Raw genomic sequence first — 20,082 nt, forward strand, 5'->3', positions numbered from 1 at the left:
TGATTTTTTTCTAATATATTCAAAGCTTCTAATTTTATTTTCCACAATTCAGTTCACACAAGTTTTCAAGGGTACTGCAATTACAGAAGATTATTAAAGAATGCTTGTATTATTAGATGGCGAAATTGAGTCCCAAAGACTTGCTGAGAATGGCAGAGACTCCTTAATAGAGTCAAGGTTAGCAGCCAGAGAACTATTAGCTTTGAATCTTTGCTCAGATCAAAGACTAATTCCATCTCTCCAATACTTTCCTCTTAAAATAGAGATTAAACTCCTGCCACTGTTTTCCAGTACCTGCAGTGGACTTGAGCATAAAAATTTTGGTGATTTTTTGTATAGCACTGGGTAGGGGATTCCCAGATTCTGGTTATTTCGTTCCTTAGAGCCCTTCTCAGCCAACGTTACTGGCTGTGTTGAGCTGCCTACACCGAGGCTATTTTTGAATATACACTTGTGTTTTATCCAGTGAGCAATCAGGCAGAGAGGCAGTGCTGGGACGGTTAACTTACATTTTAGTGTAATTTCAAAATGTGAATAACAAGTTCTTTTTTTAAATAAAAAAGGAAATGAAATTAAAAACAAGACTTCAATTTAATCTGGGAGACTTGAAATGGCAAGTTTGCCCCTTGTCAATTTTGTTCCAGTTCACCGAGTCTCAACCATCACCGCAACAGGGCAAATGAAGGAGACGGTGTCGCTCAACCCTTGAACCTCCTTGCATTTGTGGGTAATCTGGACTCCAGTGTGATTTTAAAGGGTTTTTATGTTCAGAGATTTCTGCTTATGTTAACAAAGTTTGTATAGATACAGACCTATTTGATGCTAACCAGAAAGCGTATGATTGCCATAGAGGTAATTTACAGGAAAAAAAAAAACCCACCCCAAATTCTTAGATATTTATTTAAGTATACACAAGTAAAATTAAGATCTGTGACGAAACCTGTCCACACACAGCATCCTCATATTTTGATTTGGGTGTAAAAATTAAAACTAGTCCCCGCTCAAAAGCATTTTAACATTAAGACAGGCTAACCAGCTTGATTGTTCTTTTCACCTTGTCTATCCTCCTGTGTGCGCTAGGACAAGGGTGATAAATCCTACTTAGGCAACTGTTGTAAAGGAAATTGAAGGCCATGTAAATCCGGGGTTTATATTAACTGCCAAGAGCTTAAGCGCCAACAGTCAGTACCTACTTTGAAGCCTACGTGTTCCACATCATTCTCAAAAACTAGAAGGGAAAAATGCCAAATCACACTCTTTCAGCATGTAGAAATCATATATTGGTCCTGAAAATGTTTTTAGGGCTACCATGGGAAAATAAAGTGGTTTTTGACCAAGACATTCAGTTTTGCCTTTAAAAAATTTAAATAATTCCAAATGGAAACACAATTTTTCCTCAGAATTTCTCATCTTGGGGTAGGAACAATAATAATTACTGTTATTTGAGGTAAACACCAGACCAGTACTTCATATTTATTATTTGCTTAATTTTCACAAAACCCCATAAAGTAGGCTTCATTATCTCTTTTCTATAGACGAATAAACTCAGAGGGGTTAAATATGCCCAGCGTCAAGCAGCTAGCAAGTGGCAAGCTCAGTATTCAAATCCTGACTTCCATGATTTCACACTACTTCTCTTGGAAATGGAGTTCCAATCTTGTGGCAGGGGAAATTACATCGCTTTTACTTTAACCTTCATGGCCCAAATCTGTATCTTTATTTATTAGTCTTCTTTAAAAAGGGAGACTAAGAAAAACAGTCTGCTCTGACATTTGACTTAACCCTAAAAACGGCCATCTTACATGGCCATGCCATTTTGCTAACATTCAGTTACACTTTCCCTTGACTTAGTCTTCCTTCTTACCTCCCGTGGCCTCATTTGAGCTCATAGAAACTGGTTCTATCCTGTCCTTTTTCCCCTCACTCAGTTTTCTAGCATGCCATCTACGAAAGGTATAGCAGACTTACATCCCTGTATGCACATTGGATTATTTGTAATGAATGAATTTTGAGGTAAAGTTTTTACTAAATTATAACATACTTGTTGTAAAGGGCACAAATCATAAGTTCACACCTCAACGAATTTTCACAAAGTGAACACACCCATAGAACCAGCACCCATATCAAGAAATATATTATTACCAAACTAATGATATCTTAAATGCTGAAGGGAACATTCCTATTTCAAAGTTTATGTACATAATCTTTTTGTAAAGGTAGGAATGCACTTGAAATGTGTTTCATTATGCCCCACTTTATGTTTTACGCATTCTGAATTTCATACCTTGTATTTCCTTAAACCTATGATGCATTTAAAGAGAACCCATGTCGAACAATATAAGCACCAAGATAGGAACACCTCCCCCACTCCAACCCTGCATCAAAACTCTAGCACCATACAACCCTTGAACTGCTTTCTTCTGGTTATTAAATCAAACCCTGTCTTTTTATAATAAACAGCTAGTAAAAACATTTCTGTTTTGAATTTTTTAAAAATTTCCTTATCTTCAAGAAGCAACTCCTCTATGAGGCCTTTTCTTTTTTGCTTATCAGTGGGTCCTAGTTTCATATTCATGGGAGAAGAAAGTTCCCAGTAAAAGCTGAGATATATATATCATCTGTTGATATTGTTGTAGGGACTAAGGCTACTGTTGACCAGAAGCCTTATAGATGACATAAACAGTTGATTAATACATATTTTGTATGTTGTGTGTATTCTGTACTGTATTTTTACACTAAAGTAAGCTAGAGAAAAGAAAATGTTATTAAGAAAATCATAAGGAAGAGAAAATACATTTCCAGTATTGTACTATAAAAAAAAAATCCACATATAAGTGACACACAGCTCAAGCCTGTGTTATTCAAGGGTTAACTGCGTATATATATATCACATTTTCTTTATCCATTCATTCGCCAGCGGGCACTCAGGTTGTTTCCAGATCTTGGCTAGAGTAAATGATGCTACAATGGACATGGAGGGGCAGCTATCTCTTCCAGATTTTATTTCCTTCAGATACATACCCACAAGCAGAATTACTGGATTATATGATACTTCTATTTTTAATTTTTTTGAGGAAGCTTCATACTGCTTTTCACTGTGCTTGCACCAATTTACGTTCCCACCGCCAGTGCGGGAGGGTTCCCTTTGTTCCACATCCTCACCTATGCTTCTTATTTTTTATTTCCTGATGGTTTTCATGCTCTCCAAAGTCTATGAACTGCTCCAATATTGGGTCATCCCCCAACATAATATTATTGCAGGAAAGTAAAATTATAAAATCATTAAATTTTAGGGTTCAAAAGAAGCTTAGACATCATTTTTCATGGGAAGAGCATGCAGGCCAGTGGTGAAGTGACGTGGGCTTTGCCATCCAGTGATGTAGTCATGAAGCCAGAACGAGAAGAGAACAGTCTGACGCCAGCCAGCTTAGAGTTCCATATAATACTTCCATTCTGTATCTCTAATTTAAAATCCAATTATGTTGTGTTTAGAGTTACTTTTTTTTTTTTTGGCACTAGAGTTGTTTTGTGCACAAAGCAAAAATTTAGAAAGTATGGACATGAGGAAAAAATTTAGTATTTTAGTTTATTTCTTTGACATCTTTTTGTGTTTTGTACATGTTATTTTGTACATACTTATCACTATTTGTATATAATTCTGTATCCTGCTTAAAATGTATTTTTTTAATCACACTATGGTAGGCTTGGTTTTACAGTAACATTAAACTCTCAGTGAAAGTAGTTACATGTTGAAACCAAGTTTATCAATGTTATAAAAGCTGCAGTGGTTGCTAAGAGAAACTGATACTTTGTTCCCATAGGAACTGTTGTTTTAATCCAGAATCTCTAGATTCAAAGGCTAGAAAACTTAAGTTTGTGATGGGAAATATTTTACCCTTCCTGGAAAAATGTGAAAATTACTGTCCTCTTATTGAAAAGCATGGTCGTGTGGTTGCAATCTCCTGAATGGGTGAAATGTTCTAGGTGGGTATTTCTCTTTCAGTTTTCCTTGTGTTGATGGTGATGATAGGAGAGTGAGGGAAATGAAACAAACTGCAGGTCAGCCACTCCTAGAGCGGAGAAGTTGTTAGAAAAAGCAAACCTGCACCTTGCGTTTGATAATGTCTAAACTGGTGTTTAGGTTCCCTTATGAGAGAGGGAAACAAAGGGGAGGGATTTTTATACCAAGCTGCTCTATAGCATTTAGGCACCCGCATAACTTTTGCATCCAGGCATTGGCTCTTCACTTTAAGATAATGATTTTGAGTGAGCAGAAAAACAATTCTACCCAATTCTGCTCAGAAACCAAGGATGAGGATGAAATGGAATTGAGAACAACCGTCCTTTGTAAACTCAGTGGCAAACAGTTCCCGGATGGGCACTCTTCCCGGAAACCCACTTTGAGCAGCACTTGTGTACATTGCCATGGGCGGTGGATTAACCACCTTACCTTCCCTGTCTGATGTCTCCATTCTTCTACTGGTGTTTCCTGCATCTTACAAAAAAAACTACTTACACCCCTGTGGTTGTCTCGGAGTCTGCTTCTGAGAGTGTGCAAACTAAGATGTACAGAAAAGCCCAAAGAAAGATTATGACAATGAAATTTGAATGGTATTGCGAGGTGGAATGATCACTGGAGCAGATGCATACAAACACATGTATTTAGTTAGTCCTTGTGATGGATGCTATGTTGTGGGTCCCCACTCTCCCCACCCCCCATTAGAGACTTATTACCCCAGCTTTTGGGAATGCTGCTGGAAGACAGCCCTTACTGGTGGTGCTGCTCCAGGATTAGTGTTGGCTGAAGATAGCTGCTTCCCTCAAGGTCACACCTCCTTCCTGGCTTGGCCCCCATCCAATGACAGATCCAAGTGAGAGTATAAAGGCCCAGCTCTCTCAACTCATTTGGAGAGCTCTGAAGGATCACCCTGTTTTCAGAACTCCCTGCCAGTTCAGGGGAGGCATTCCATTGAGACTGCACCAAGGCTTGACTTCTCCCTCTGCCCAGCCCTGCTCCTTCCCATTCCTCAGGTAAATCCCAGGAACACTCCCTAAGAAACCTCCCACCTGCTATCTCCCTCTCAGAGTTCATTTCCCTGGAAACCCAACCTGTGACAGAATTGATGAGCACCTACTAGGCTCTAGACAGTATTCTGAAGGATACAGTGAAGACCGAATAAGCTTTCTGCCTTTACATTTGATTTGGAAGGAGTTCACATTCTAGAACAAGGGTCAGTAAACGTTTTTTGTAAAGGGCCAGATAGTAAATATTTTAGACTTCATGGGTCATGTGGTCTCAGTCACAGCTATTCAGCCCGGCAGCTCTACCATAAAAGCAGCCTTATGAATATATAAATGAATGGGCAGGGCTGTTTACTGCTAAAACTTCATTTACAAAATAAGAAGTGGGTTGGATTTGGCCCTTGGGCTATAATTTGCTGACCCTGTTCTAGAGAGAAGGAAATAAGGAAACCAATAACTAAACAAGAAAACCTCAGACAATAATAGTGCCATAAAAGAAATAAATTAGGGTGATATGATAAAGAAACACTATTATCAATTTGTAACTTTAAATTTTTTTTTTGATAAGTAGTATATTCACATGATTTAAAAACCAAAAGGATTGAAAAACTACTCATTTGCTTATCCTGGTTCACTTTGATCCCCAGTAGAATAATTTTATTTATTTACTTTTGTGTTTCTTTTCAATATAAACAATTACAAATATATATCCTTATCCCTCCTTTCACGCAAAGGTTAGCATATAATATATCTTGTTTTGCGTATTACTGTTACTCACTTAGTATGTCCTGGAGATCACATATAGATCATCTCCATTTGTTTTTCTATATCTGAGTACTATTCCTAGTATGCATATCATAGTTTATTTAATCAATTCTCTATTGTATTGGGGTTCTCCAGAGAAACAAACCCCAAAACCGTGTGTGTGTGTGTGTGTGTGTGTGTGTGTGTGTGTGTGTGTGAATTGGCTAATGTGATTATGGAGGCTGACAAAGTCCCAAGATCTGCAGAGTGAGTTGGCAAACTGCAGACCCAGGAGAGCTGATGGTGTAGTTCCAGTCTGAGGGCTGGCAGGCTTGAGACCCAGAAAGAGCAGATATTTCAGTTCAAAGGCAGGAAAAAGCTGACTGTCTCTTATTGCAGGGAGGGGAGAGTAGGTGAGGGTCAGCCTTTTCATTTTTTTCAGGTAACTGGATGAGACCCACCCACAACAGGGAGGGCAATCTGCTTTACTCAGTATACCAATTTAAGTATTAATCTCATCCCAAACACCCTCACAGAAACACCCAGAATCATGTTTGGGTGGGCACTCTGTGGCCCAGTCAAGCTGACACATAAAATTAACCATCACATGCACTTGGGTTGTTTCCAAATTTTTGCTATTACTGCAATAATACTGCAGTGAATGACCTTGTATATATATACTATTTCATTAAGTGTGCTGGTGTAGCTGTCTGTGGGGTAAAGTCCCAGAAGTGGGAATACGGGTCCAAGCATGTCACTTTGATAGGGATGGCCATGTTGCCATCCATGTGACTTATTCTAATTTGCAGTCCCACTAGCATCTGTAAGTGACTGTTTCCGCACAGCCCTGGTAACAATTATATTATCGAACTTTGAGAAATGTTTGCCAATTTGAAGTGGTATCATCATTTAGCTTTAATTTGAATTGCTCTGTGTGCGTGAGGTTGCACATCTCTTTTTTTTCAAGGTTTTATTTTATTATTATGTTTTTTAACTTTTTTTTTTTTCATTAGAGAGAGAGAGGGAGGGAGAGAGAGAATCTTAAGCAGGCCCCTTGCCCAGCATGGATCCCGACACAGGGCTCGATCCTACAACCCGGAGATCAGAGTAGGTTACTTAACTGACTGAGCCACCCAGGCGCCCCTCAAGATTTCATTTTTTAAGTAATCTCTACACCCAGTGTGGGGCTGGAACTCACAGCGCTGAGATCAAGAGTCACACACTCCACCAACAGAGGCAGCCAGGCACCCCTGCACATCTTTTTGTATGTTGTAAGAACCATTTGTATTGCTCTCTCTGAATTTTATGTTCACATCATTTGTTCAGTTTCTATTGGGCTTTTGGACTTTTCTCAATTTGTTAAGACTCACTAAACATTAAAGGGCTTGACCCACTATGATTTAGATTGCAAACATTTTCTTAGTTTGTCATTTGTATCTTATGCTACTGTTGATTTTGTATCAATTTGTATCAATCTTTTCTTTTACGGCTTCTAGATATTGAACGCTAACTAGAAGGACCTTTGAGGGGTACTTCAGATGGGGTGCTCAGGGCTGATAAGTCCATCCAAATTGTTTGCTTGTATGCTGGGGAAAATGTGTTTCCCCAGGTAGTGCTGTGGAAAACCAGAATGTAGATAACTCAACCTAAATGAGAAAGAAAACTAAAAATAGCTTTTGATTCGCTGTAAACATTAAAAGTAAAGTAAAACAAATAATATCAGAGAATCACACATAGTAAAAGTAATTATATTGAGTCCAGACTTAAGAAATATAATCTTTTGGCGGGAAAATTAGGGTTCATAATAATTTCTCCCTCTGAGCTAGGAATGCATAGATTTGATGTGTTTTGATAAATACAGCTTGTCTAATTTGAAATTGATTTTAAAATCTTGCTGTTTCATCTTCATAAATTGAAAAGCAGGTTTGCTTATACTGGTAGCCTTTTATTGTACTTGAATAGTGGTCTGACTACTTTTGAAAATGAATAATGGATTAAAAGTACACTTTGCAGCTTACATTAGTTACTTTTGTAATGCAAAATAGAAGCATGATAATGTACTATTCAGCATGTTTTAATATGATTTATACATACACTACATAGCATAAGTAATTCATTATGACCTTCACAGTGCATTTCCTGGGCACAGAAGCTCATGTTTACCAGTATTTCATCTCATAATCAGGTGGTCTAATGGAGGGAATCTGAGCCTATGAGTGAGGATTCCTCACTCCACTTGCTCCTTGACTCATTCAAGGACCCGCAGGCAATACTCTTCTGGGTCTGAGCGTGTGTGCTTATGAAAGTGAATGGATAACACCTTATGGATCCAGCTCAGAAGAAGGGACTGTGGACTAATAACTTTAGGACTGTAAACGGCTTTGAAGTCTAGAATTAAATAGGCTTCACAGTATAATTATTATTATTCCAGGAATTATCCTACTTTGGAAATAACACTCTACAATGGTCATTTAATAAGGCAACAGTCCATTTCTCTGCATTTGGGAAGAAATCATCTATTGCTCCATAAATAGCACCTTGTCACACACTGTATTTTTCTATTTGCAAAGTGTGGATTTACTGAATAGCATAGGTTACGGCCCTCAAGATCAGCTGCCTTTAAAGCCAATTGCATTCCATTTTTAGAATGAACACGTACAGATTTGATTGAAGCTTGTGAGTTGGAAGCGGGGGAGTGGCTCTTAGAGGCAGACCTTCCCCTAACATTTGTGGGGCCTGGGGCAAGAGTACAAATGGAGGCCCACGTACCATATGTTTAAATATTTAAATGGTATAGATCAAGCTAACAGACTGTTAAATAAAATATGTTCTACCCTCTTTCCTCCACAAATATATCTTCATAATGACCTGGAAGGCCAGGTTTGAATTTTAGATTTCTCTGAAGGTCCCAGAAAACTTATAAATCACATTTCTCTTTTTTCCCCCTATTGCCTGGTGTTAGTATGATAGCAACCAGTAACACTGTCCAGACCAGATTTTGAACACACACGTCCTGAAGGTATGTTTCAAACTCTGTACCTATTTATGATACGCAAATCATGTTTCTTTTTTGATAATGCTGATGACTGTCTCTATGAAAATGGGAATCCATTAGAATAACTGAAACCTCTGAAATAGTGAGATTTGCGCCTTTGAAAAATGCCTTGACACAATTTGATTCCTTTGCCAATCTGGATTTTTGACCTGATCTATTTAAATTCTGTTGGGTACATGAGTTCACATCTAACTTCCACTGTAAATTGTAGGATGAGTAAAATGTGCATGTTTGGCATACAAACTCATTTTATTTTGCCTAACACATAAACTGTTATTTTAGATTCAAAGGAATCTTACTGGTCAAATAGATCTAATAATGGGGAAGATATAATAGAAAAATTTATATCCTTAGAGAATGCACCTTAAGCAGTTTTATTTTATAGCTGATATTTTTATTTTTGCTTGGGTATACGATTCTTGTTTATCAAGACTCCACTTTCTTTGTTAAAATGTAAAATGCATGTTGGGCAAATGCTCCAGGGGCAATTTGCATAAAAAGTGATGACAAAGAGCAATTAGTACTTCATTATTATGCAGTGAAATGCTACTTTGCTCAAAAGTGACTGTAGTTTCTCCCCCCTAACCCCCTTATAAATCTGGTATACAGCATTGTTCTAAAAATAGTACTTAAGAAACCTCTGTTTGTAAATCAGTGTCTTTGACTTTCTACTAGAAATCCAGGGGGAAAAAATGCAAGCACTAAATAAAGTTATTACCCCAGATCTTTATAATGAAAAACAAGCACCAGAATTCTGTTAGATAAGACAGGTCAGAAGATTTTAGTGTCTCATCAAATTAGTTCCATATCTTATTTTACCCCTTGGGATCGGCTTTCAAAGCAGGCTCAGATCATACATTGATAGCAACATCCCCCTTCCCCCCTACCCACTGTCTCCCATGCACACTCAGAAACAGGGTCATGCCGCACACGGCTACCCTGCAGAGAGCAAATAGTCCCAAGGTATCTCTAGTTAGGAAGGCTTGATTTTTGAGTACAGATTTCATTACCATGAAATTCCTTTAGGGCACAAAAAGAATTGCATCAAAGAAGCAGTGTAGGGAGGCAGACTTTGTAAATGTCCTCCCCATCACCTGTATTACCAGGCTCTGCTTGTCTTTAATTTGCCAGGAAATGCTCATTTTTTTTCTCTTGTTGAGCCAACATATTATCTAAAACTCCGCAAGCCAGAATGTGCCAACGCTCTGTGTGTGCGTGTGTGTGTGTGTGCGTGTGCGTGTGTGTGTGTGTGTGTGTGTGTGTGTGTGTGTGTGAAAGAGAGAGAGTAAGAGAGAACCTAGTAATTGGATACTGGCAGAATGAGGAGACACGGGAAACTATGAAGCCTTTAACCTTTGGAAAATGACCTGATGAGGCTGGAGATGGACATGGATTATAATATTTCTCTTTGGAAGTCCCAAAGCAGTCTTGGGGAGGGGGGCAGTTAGGGGTAGAGGTGGGAGGTTGGTAGACACTGCCTTATTTTAGGTTCTTCCTATACCTGACCCTCTGTGGCCCAGACCAGATCAATGCAGTTCCCACAATCATAGCCCTGGCCAGCCTGGCTCCAGGATGGCTGACCAAACCTACTTTGCTTGCATCCTAAGGGGTCTGTTAATCCTAGGAGGCTGGGATCAGCCTCACCACCTGCAATTTAGGCTCAGGGGCTCAGGGCTGTGTGTGGCAGGTCTCTGAGAAAGAAGGGGTCGGGTAGACACTTGGGCACATTGCTTTATAAGCAAAAGTAACTTGGACAGCTGAATGTCCTTCACCCAGATTTTATTTACTCTCTCCTTTGTTCCTGTTCTCCTCAGGCCACCAGTGAAAAGACTGTCAGGTCACATAGCTCATACCATTTCAAGGATTCATTGTCTAACTGGAGGTAATGTATGATCATTTTATACACTGCCACAGATTCATTATTCATACAATTTTCTATTAATTTTTAATGCGTCCAAGTTCCTAGTTATTTAACATATAATGCAATTGGCCAGACATCTTCATAAAGCTAAGAAAAGTGGCTCTGAGGTACTCTTCCAGAGCATCTAAATCTATTAACCACCTGATGAGATAGTACTGCTCTTAGCCATGGGCAAGACCCCTGTCTTGGATCCCTACACCTCACAAGTCCTTGTGATTTGGATGCTGTTCCTTGAAGTCCTTCGCTGCTACTCTTTATCCAGCCTGTAAGGTTGACCAGATATTTAGAGGAGTTCTGGAACTCATACTTATGTACTGTTTTAGAGCCAAAGTGGGGCCTAATTCAAGAGAGCAGCTTGGTCAGCATACATTCCCACTGACACTGGCTGGCAAGTTATTTCTTTTGTAATATTGCATGACACTGGACCTGTAGAGTGGTGCTGACATGCTGATTTGGGGTAACGCTCATTCACAGGGGATGAAGAAGATAAGAACTTTCACATTGGGCAATAAATAAATACCCATTATTCCAAATCTTCATCAGTAAATCACTATACCTCACATGGGTTCATTTTCCAGTAAAATTGCTGATACACAGATGCACCTGCAAAATACAGTTGCCTGGGGCTCACACTCCCTGGGGATAGCCATACCCCGGGGAACCACTGTAGGTTCTTGAACAGGGGCTGATGTAGACTGAGTATTTAGAAAGGGAGACACTGGCCCTGGAGAAGAGCAGGGCGAGAGCTATGGCATTCACAAGGCTGAGAGGAGCCAGTGTAGAGAAGTGAAAATACCCTAGATTGAGTACTTCATTTCCCTTAGGAGTCTCCTAGCTCTGAATGTTTGGGATTCTATTGTAAGGCTGAGGCAATAAAGGCCTCAGTGTGATGCTGCTGGAGCCTACAGTGGAAGGAGGTGAAGAAATATTTTAACGTAACGCCAGTACTGGTAAAAATGACAGCTCAGGTGGAACCAAGTGTCATTCTGACACTTGACATACATGGCCTTGTTCAGTCCTCATGTCAATCTTTATTATTCGCATTCTCCAGATGAGGAAACAGAATTAGAGAAAGTTGAATAACTGGCCAAGGTTAAATGCTGTTATTATTGGCAAATTGGGTAGAGGAGCTGAAGACATGGGAGGAATCGCAGGTGTCCCCAGGTGTTCAAGGCTGGAGGGCAGGGAACACAATTTGGATGGTTTTGTGGTGAGTTTGCTTGCTTTGTTTTGTTTTCTCATTGGTTATGGCTGTGAGGGCATTGAGATGATGAGTATCTAAGTAGCTATGATCGCAGGTTGCTTAAGTAGCCCTGTCATGGAGAGATCTGGAAATACCCACCAGAGATCAGATGAGAGGTTGGGCTGGAGGTTGTGGATTTGGGATCATCAGAGATGAGAGGTGCAGTTATGTGAGTGGGAGAGGCAACTAACCTCCGGGTTAGAGTGGGCAGAATTTCTTAAGAGAAATTCTTGGGAGGGAGAGCTCAGTGGGCAAGACTCCAGCATCAACTCAGCAACTAAAATCCCCAGCCACTTTTGAAGAGCTGTTCTATTATATAGTTTGGTCAGCAGCTCAGCTTCATATTTTCACCCACCAGAATGTTCAGATCAATACTCCCAGTCCTCATGATTTACTGAACCTGAATTTCTCTAACTGCTCCATTAACTCTTTGGAAAGGTTTCTCCTTCTGTTAGCACTGGATCATGATTTTCCATAAAATTTGCCCTTGAGCAAGCATTCTCTCATCATTCTCACTAGGGAAATTGTTTCCCCGCCCCAGCGCCCCCCACTCTCCATCCTTCTTCACTTTCTTTAGAGCTTTGTTTCATGAACCTGCATTTTGCCTGCTAATTAGTGTTTTTTAATATATACTTGCTATTGAGCTTGGAATCTATGGGTTTTTTCTCATGCCAGTTTGTGAGTTCCAAATTCTTTGTATCAGTTCATATGTCCCTAACTTAGTTATTAATTTAGGGTCTTCTTGTTTCTGTGTGCAGTAGAGACATTCTGGTGCTAAAGGGCTTGGCGCCATGGCCCTGGTCTCTGCATGCCCAGTCCTGTGTCCATGTTCATGGTGTTGCTTCCCTGCATGCTGGGCACACAGGGGTCCAGTGGCCAGACAGCCATCATAAAAGGTGAATTCACACACAATATGCCCCTTTGTTCCAGGGAAAATTTTGTTCCTCTGATCCTCAGCTTCAGCATCATGAAAAAGCATTTGTCAAGCCCCTAATTGCCAGAGTGCTGCACTAAGCACTCCATAAAGAGTCTCACTGCCATGGTCGGGCCAAGTGTGACAGAGCCAGGCCTGGGTGTGGAAGGAAATTGCTAGGGCTCTCGCCCTCAGACACAGAGTCTTGCAATTTGGCAGGAAAAATGATGTCTTTCCAGGGATACCCAGCAATGCAGAGATACCTGAGTGGGGGTGGGGCACGGAAGCCTCAGTTCATTTGGTATACAGTACATGTATAGACAGATACCCCAGAAAAGAGGAAGGGGGAGCAAGCTGTTTTTTCCTCAGGAAGCCTGAAGGGTAAGCTCCTAAGAGGAAGCTACAACATCAGCGAGTGGCACCCTCCTCCACAGTTTGCCAGGGAGGCGAGAAACGTCAAAGTCTCTACAAGTCATAGCATTTGGCTAAGTGTCAGCGTCGAGTTCTTGCCTATTAAAGCCAGTAATCCAGCTCAGAATGACACAAACACATAAATAAGAGCATTACACATGATCGCATAAAAGGCATAAACAAATAAAGAAGTAGACACACCTGAAGGGCAAGGGATGGTTTCTGTGTAGAGGGGGAGGGGTGCAGAAGCCACCCAACTGATGGTGTGTGGGGTAGATTAAATGGGTTAATCCATAAAGTGCTTAGAGCAGTCCTGGGCCCTTAGTGAGTGCTATATATCAGCCAGTTGAATGAACGAACGAATGAATGAATGAATGAACGAATCAAGTTCAAGTTAGAAAAGCTGGAGAATATCAAGGTAAGTGGATTTCTCCGTCTTCCCACACCAGATTGGCTGGCATGGCCCTGGATCCACAGTTTAGGATTAGCGAAGTTTCAGCTGCACAGAATGTCCTTGAAAGGCTCACCCAGACCACCTTGAAGAGGGACATGATTCATCTCCAGGTATGTGCCCCATGTGATGTAGCACACTGTAACACAAATAATTCTCTTAGGACAGTTCCTAAGGGTGGAGAAAGGGAGAGGGCATTCCTGTTTTGTTTGCTTTGCTCCAGATCCTGGCAACTTAACTCTAAAGGTAGTGACCACTAGGTCCAGGTATGTATAAATAACGATACCGTAGAAAGATGTTTAAAGTAGAAGTTTTATGAAGACCAAAGAATTTGTTAAAAATGTTTGACCTTGCTCTCTGTCCTAAGATTGAACAAAGGTGTGGATTTCAATGTCAGGCTTTAGTCTCTCGTGACACAGAAATTGCTGGAAGCCTCGCTGGTCCTGTCCAATATTCAGATGTGTCCATGTCGTTCTTCTCCTTGGCTTGTCTGCCTGTCCTTTCAGACATTTGCTTCTTGACTCCCTTCATTGCTACCAGAGAGTCCTTGGTCTTTGCTAATGGTGAGCACTGGAGCAGGATGTTTGGCTCTCTGCTTTCTTAACCTGGGTCCTCTCAGTGTGTGGTTTCTCTGGCGTCTGGGTTCTTTCTCATACTGTGGCCACAGGAGGGCAGTTTTAATGCCCCTCAGGAGCTACTTGGATCAGATTTCTGGATTGGGCAGCCTTGAAAATACTTTCTGTATTGTGTTAGGAAACATTCCCCAGGCAATAAGAGTGTAGGGAATCACCATCGACTACTCAGTGGCCAATGGCAGATGATTTCCAGGACCCAAAACTCTCCTCTGATGCGTAGAGCGCCACTGGGGTTCACAGGGATCCCTGATGTCCAACTGCAGTCACCTAGAGAAACTTAAGAAGGTCATCCTCACCTGGGATCACAGAAGTTGGGGGATCCTGTTCAGCCACGTGGCCGACCGAGAGTCTACAAACATCTGTCAAGTTCATTGACCAGTTTATCTCTGCCCTCAGACAAACATGAGTTTTGGGAAAGTAGAGGTGTGTGGGGTGTGTGTGGGGTTTATCACAGGGAGACCACAGCACAGATTTTCTAATTCCTTCCTCTGTGCCTTGTTGGATACCACTGCCCCTTCTCTGCTATCACTAGTCCACGTAGGTAATTTTTCTGGCTTCACATTCACCTCTTTAAAGTTTTCCCTGGTTAATTCAAATATGCTCTCATGACTTCTGTATTTTTTTTTAATTTTAAAATTTGGTTAATACCTTTTTTGGTATTTTAAAATTTCCTATGTATTGTGTAGCATCCCACAGTAAGCATACAATTAATGCATGTGACTTAATTAGTAATATACCCAGTAAACTTTATTGATGACACTAGTGAGCCATCAAACTAAACAAGTAATTTTGTGAAGCAAACCATGTTATCCAAGGAATGACAGGGAAAGGGAAAAAGACTAGCTCTGTCAGTTCTCTTTAGTGGTAGATGTGCGGAAAGTGGTATATTAATATAGCACTTGCCTAGAAATAGATATTGGTAGGGAGATCACAATGATTTTGTAGAAAAATACTATCGCATCTGCTAACTCCTTTCTTTGGAAACTCCTTTCACTTTCTAATGTGCAATATATATCCTTCTTAAACTTTCAGTTACCTGAAAGGAAGCTTCATGCTCAGGGTATAAGGGCATCCGCTAACAATGATTGCTTGAGAATAAATACGAGATAAGATGATGTACTGGGAAGGCCACTGTCCACCTCCATGAAGGGCCAGTGTTTGTGGACCTTTGGGAGGAATAGTGCTCCGAGGGCAGGACCCACGTCCTAATGGTACCTGGAGTACTAGCACCCAGTTCAATGCTTTGCTCAGAGATGTGCCATGGAAGAAATGAATGGATTTTAACTACCTTGGGTATCATGTTTTTGGCGCCTGTGGATGTGACTTATAGAGCATGATCTCATTTATAACAGAAGAGAATGATTAAGCCAGAATGAATTTTGTGCTGTTATTTTTAAAAATGACATAATTTAGCTGTATAAGCGGTAACAATTTTAAATGTGTATTGTTGGGTTTTTTGTAAAAATAGCATAACAATAATAGTACTAGCATATGTGTGTGTATATATATATGTCACTTATGTGTTAGGCATTGCTTTTAATTGAAATAATTCTAACAGTAACCCTATGAGTAGATATTCTCATTTTATAAATGGGGAAGCTGAGGCACGGAGAAGTTGTGATTTTTCTAGAGCTAAGTGACAGAGGTGTGATCTGTAGGCAGGCAATCTAGCTGAAGAATCCATGCCTATTAGCCAGTAATTCATATAGCCTCTCATGCTGGTGAGAATCTATCCATACCGAGTACCGATAGAGACTGGTTTCATACCCAGTCATAAAATAAATACTTATTTGTCTATCAATTAGGTACAATATGACAGTGATAAGTTGGAAAGGGTCAGGGACACCCAAAGTACTTGTTACAGTCATTTAAAAAATCTGAAGAACATCAAAAAAAGAAAGGAACAATGGTTGTTTATAATCTGCCAAATTATTAATGTAGGACAATGTACATTTTTTTCCTAGTTGAAGATAAAAATCCTAGCAAATGGACAAAGAAGAATTGAGCATCCAGGAGGAACTTAAATGGTGATTCTCCTGAGATAATAGCCTGGACACATTGTCCATTATGGGTAGACTGAAATCATAGAATACGATCTTTAAATTAACCAGGAAGTGAATACATCTTCTTGAACTGATAAATTTCTGAGCTAAGGTAATCAGCAAGACAGGACAGAGACCATAGAGCTGCCGCTTGTACATTTCATCAGGTGAGAGAGAATGCCCTTCCTTTGAACTTGTAAGAAAAACACAGTTTTGATAAAAAACAAGGTATTTTGCAATGTATTTAAGTTTTATAAAAATGTTCTAAGGAATAAATATCTAGAAATGTTTGAGGAAAACCTGGAAGGATTTCATCCTGCAAAACTGTGTGTAGGTGGGGCGCCTGGGTGGCTCATATGGTTAAGCGTCTGCCTTCGGCTCAGGTCGTGATCCCAGGGTCCTGGGATCGAGCCCCACGTTGGGCTCCTGGCTCAGCGGGGAGCCTGCTTCTCCCTCTCCCTCTGCCTCTGCCTCTCCCCCTGCTCATGCTCTCTCTCTAACTCTGTGTCTCAAATGAATAAATAAAATCTTAAAAAAAAACAAAAAACAAAACTGTGTGTAGGTAAGTTTTTACCACATCTTATCACTTAAATGGGGGAAATTGCACATATTCTAGATGGTATTTTTGATCTTTTAATTCTCCAAGTTGTTTCTGATAATCCTTTTAATTTCAGTTTAATAGCCATAAGCCTTTTTGAAATAATAGTGCCATCAGTTCTAGGTATATGCATTAAGGGTGATGGCAAGCTTGAAAAAAAAAAAATCCTTTCCTCTGGGTTCAGGCAGAGACCTCACTTTGGGAATTAAATGACTGTGACAGGGGATTCAGGTCTGTGGTTTCAGGAGTCAGTGGTATAGTGTGTTGTTGGGCTTGGGTCGCGGTGCTGGGTAGTGTCTGGCGCTTTCCTGAAGCTGACCACAGTTTCTCCTGTTGGTCCTGTTAGTAAGATACCAGTTTATTTTGGCTATGTTCCTGCCCCTACAGCGAGCTATTGGAATGACAGGAACACTGATGTGAAAAGCACCTTTTCTTCATGGAATGACTTATTAGTCATTTATTTCATTGACACATAAAAAAACCCCCAAACCATAATGGTAGCTCTGACCTGGTCAGATGGACGCTTTCCTTCCCCTCCTTCAGGACTGGGGCACTCATTCACCCAAGCTGCTAGGGGTGACGGTTGACTGCCTGCAGCCCAGTAACCCCTCCCAGAAATTGCCTTTGGATGAAGAGCTGTTTTCCCCCCTTCCTGGGGGCAGCCTGAGTCTGATGACTGACAGGTGGGGATACAAAGGTCCTGCCTCTTGACTTCACTTGGGACAATTCTGCCAGGTCATCCCAGCTTAAGAATGCCTGTGTGGGGTCCGCTGAGGCTTTTGTTGTGACTGAATGCCATCCAGCTTCTCTTCCTGCTCAGTCCAGCTTGCTTCGCTCTCCCACAGATGGGGTTCCTAAAGTGCTCCCCAATAAACTTCCTGCACCCCAGTCTGTTTCTGGGAGACTTGATCTGTAACCCCTGGCAACATATTCTGGATGCTGAAGAATGAAGGATGAAGGTACACTTTGGAGAAAGATTCATACAAACTTGCATTAAGTTCTTTGGATAAGGGTGATATTTTTCTAATTTGCTTAAACTCTTTCCCTGATGCCTGCCTCCCCATTTTTTTTCCAACCTTCATTGATCCCTAATTCACACATAGGTTTCCAATGGGAGATATAATTTGCGCTTAATGTAAAAAAATTCACATATTAAGGAAATATGTATACATGCGTGAGTTGCCGCTACGCATGCCCACCAGATAGCCATCATTTAGAAGACCCAGAGTAACCCTCTGCATCCCCACCCAGCTCTGAGTGCTGGGTAGTTGTCCTTTGTACATGAACGTATACCTTGATTCATATATCTGAAGATGAACGGGCACTGGCAATTAGAATAATAATACTATTTGGGATTTATTTACAAAGCACTTTCCATCCATTATATTGATTTATTTCTTGGCATCCTTGAGAAAGTTTGGCCAGGTGAGCCCCATTTTATAGATGGAGAGTGACTTGCTGAAGACACTGGAGTTTGGGGAAATTTCTTTCTGACAGGCTCCAATTTCGAGGATCAATCAATGGGCCCAAGCCCATCATTCAAAGAAAACACCAAAAGAGACGTGGTGTTTTGTGAAATGGCACATTCTGAAGTCTCTGTCACTGAGAGAAGGATGTAAGCTCAGGATTAAAGCATCATCTTCAAAGAAGGGCGAAGTACTTGTTAAATAACTCCTGGCAACTGCTTAAGCACTAAGCATTGTAATTGCAGAGAGCAGGAGCAGAACCAAAAATAGAAAAGTGGATAAGGACAGGACCAAAGACATCATTGTCACTCAAACTTGAATGTCACTTTTTGACAGCATTTGAGCAATTGATTCTTGGTTTTCCATGCTCGGAATTCAGTAGTCACGCTTTGCTGTGACAGCACTAGGAGAAGGGAAAGGCCAGGACCCTGTCGGAGCCTGGGATTAACATAAAGAATGGAGGGTGAGAATTATTATCAGCCTGTGCTGCCTCTTCTCTAGTCGAAGTTCCTTTGAAGGCAAAAAACAGAAAGCCACTCAGGCTAGCCCCAATTTACAGAAATGTTAAAGGGGGATCTCATGGATCAGACACACAACCAGACCCTGCTTAGCAGAAGACTGGACCTGAGAACTAGAAGGCCATTAAGAGCTAAGCCTCTCTCTCCATTTCCTAGAGCTGCACTATCTCTGTCTCCGAAAATCTCCTCTATTGACCTCTCATCCAAGCCAGCATCCTCTGCATACTCATCTTGTTTACTTCATCCAGCTCAGCTGCCAGTCCAACTCTACATGGTGATCTCCAAGCTCCTGTAACCACCACTAACTGACAACAGTCTCTGTGTCTCTTAGGGCAAGTTCTCATATGGGAGAGACTTATCAGGCCATATCTTGCTTTTCTCACAGTGGAGCAGCCGTTTTGGATTGGGGGAGGTCCATGGGGTATAGAGAGATGCCAAATGGATGGGGAAGACAATGGGACCTATTTATTATATCCTCACTTATCTGTGTTTCCATCATGTTCTTCATCATGCTCCATGATCTAGTCTAGAATACACAAGATTGTTGGGTAATCACAGCAGTGGAATCACTGTGTAGAGTGTGGTGTCTGTTCTAAATGGGTTTATAATCTGGTTGATGTGATAAGGCACAAGCCCAAGAAGAGGAAACAAGTCATACCAGGCAGTGCCTGATGAGTATCAGATGATTGGCATAGACATTAGGGGTTTTAAAGATTTAGAGGAGGGAGAAATCATTGTGCATTGGGAAGTTCAAAGAGGATTTTTCAAGAGAGGTGGGGAGAGAAGTGAGTCTTGAGGGATGGGAAGGATTTGGAGGGAAAGGGAAGAGGAGAGGATTCTAGACTGGGGCAGAGGAGGGAAGGGTGGGACGCATAATGCATGTCCAGAGCATAATAAATAGGCCAACCTATTCTGATTCAGTGGGGCTGGGCTAGGGCCTGAGAATTTGCATTTCTAACAAGTTGCCAGGTGATACTGCTGCTGCTGGTCCAGGGACCCCACTCCGAGGACCACTTCCCTGGTCTAAGCTGCTGTCATCACTTATCTGCGTTATCATTGTGAC

At 40.9% G+C, this 20,082-nt stretch overlaps 1 long non-coding RNA gene across 2 annotated transcripts in view; it reads left to right on the top strand.

Moving 5' to 3' along the window:
- Positions 1-20,082, top strand: part of LOC115944989 (uncharacterized) — a 169,180-nt gene that overhangs the window by 18,320 nt on the left and 130,778 nt on the right. For both annotated transcript variants that reach the window (XR_014147806.1, XR_014147807.1), the window contains 3 exons: positions 8,729-8,785; positions 10,636-10,703; positions 13,759-13,873. This is a non-coding gene — a long non-coding RNA (uncharacterized LOC115944989). The remainder of the gene's footprint in view (positions 1-8,728; positions 8,786-10,635; positions 10,704-13,758; positions 13,874-20,082) is intronic.

Source organism: Leptonychotes weddellii, chromosome 8 (genome assembly GCF_054177405.1).
Source record: "Leptonychotes weddellii isolate Sample4059 chromosome 8, ASM5417740v2, whole genome shotgun sequence".
In the NCBI taxonomy this organism is placed as follows: Eukaryota; Metazoa; Chordata; class Mammalia; order Carnivora; family Phocidae; genus Leptonychotes; species Leptonychotes weddellii.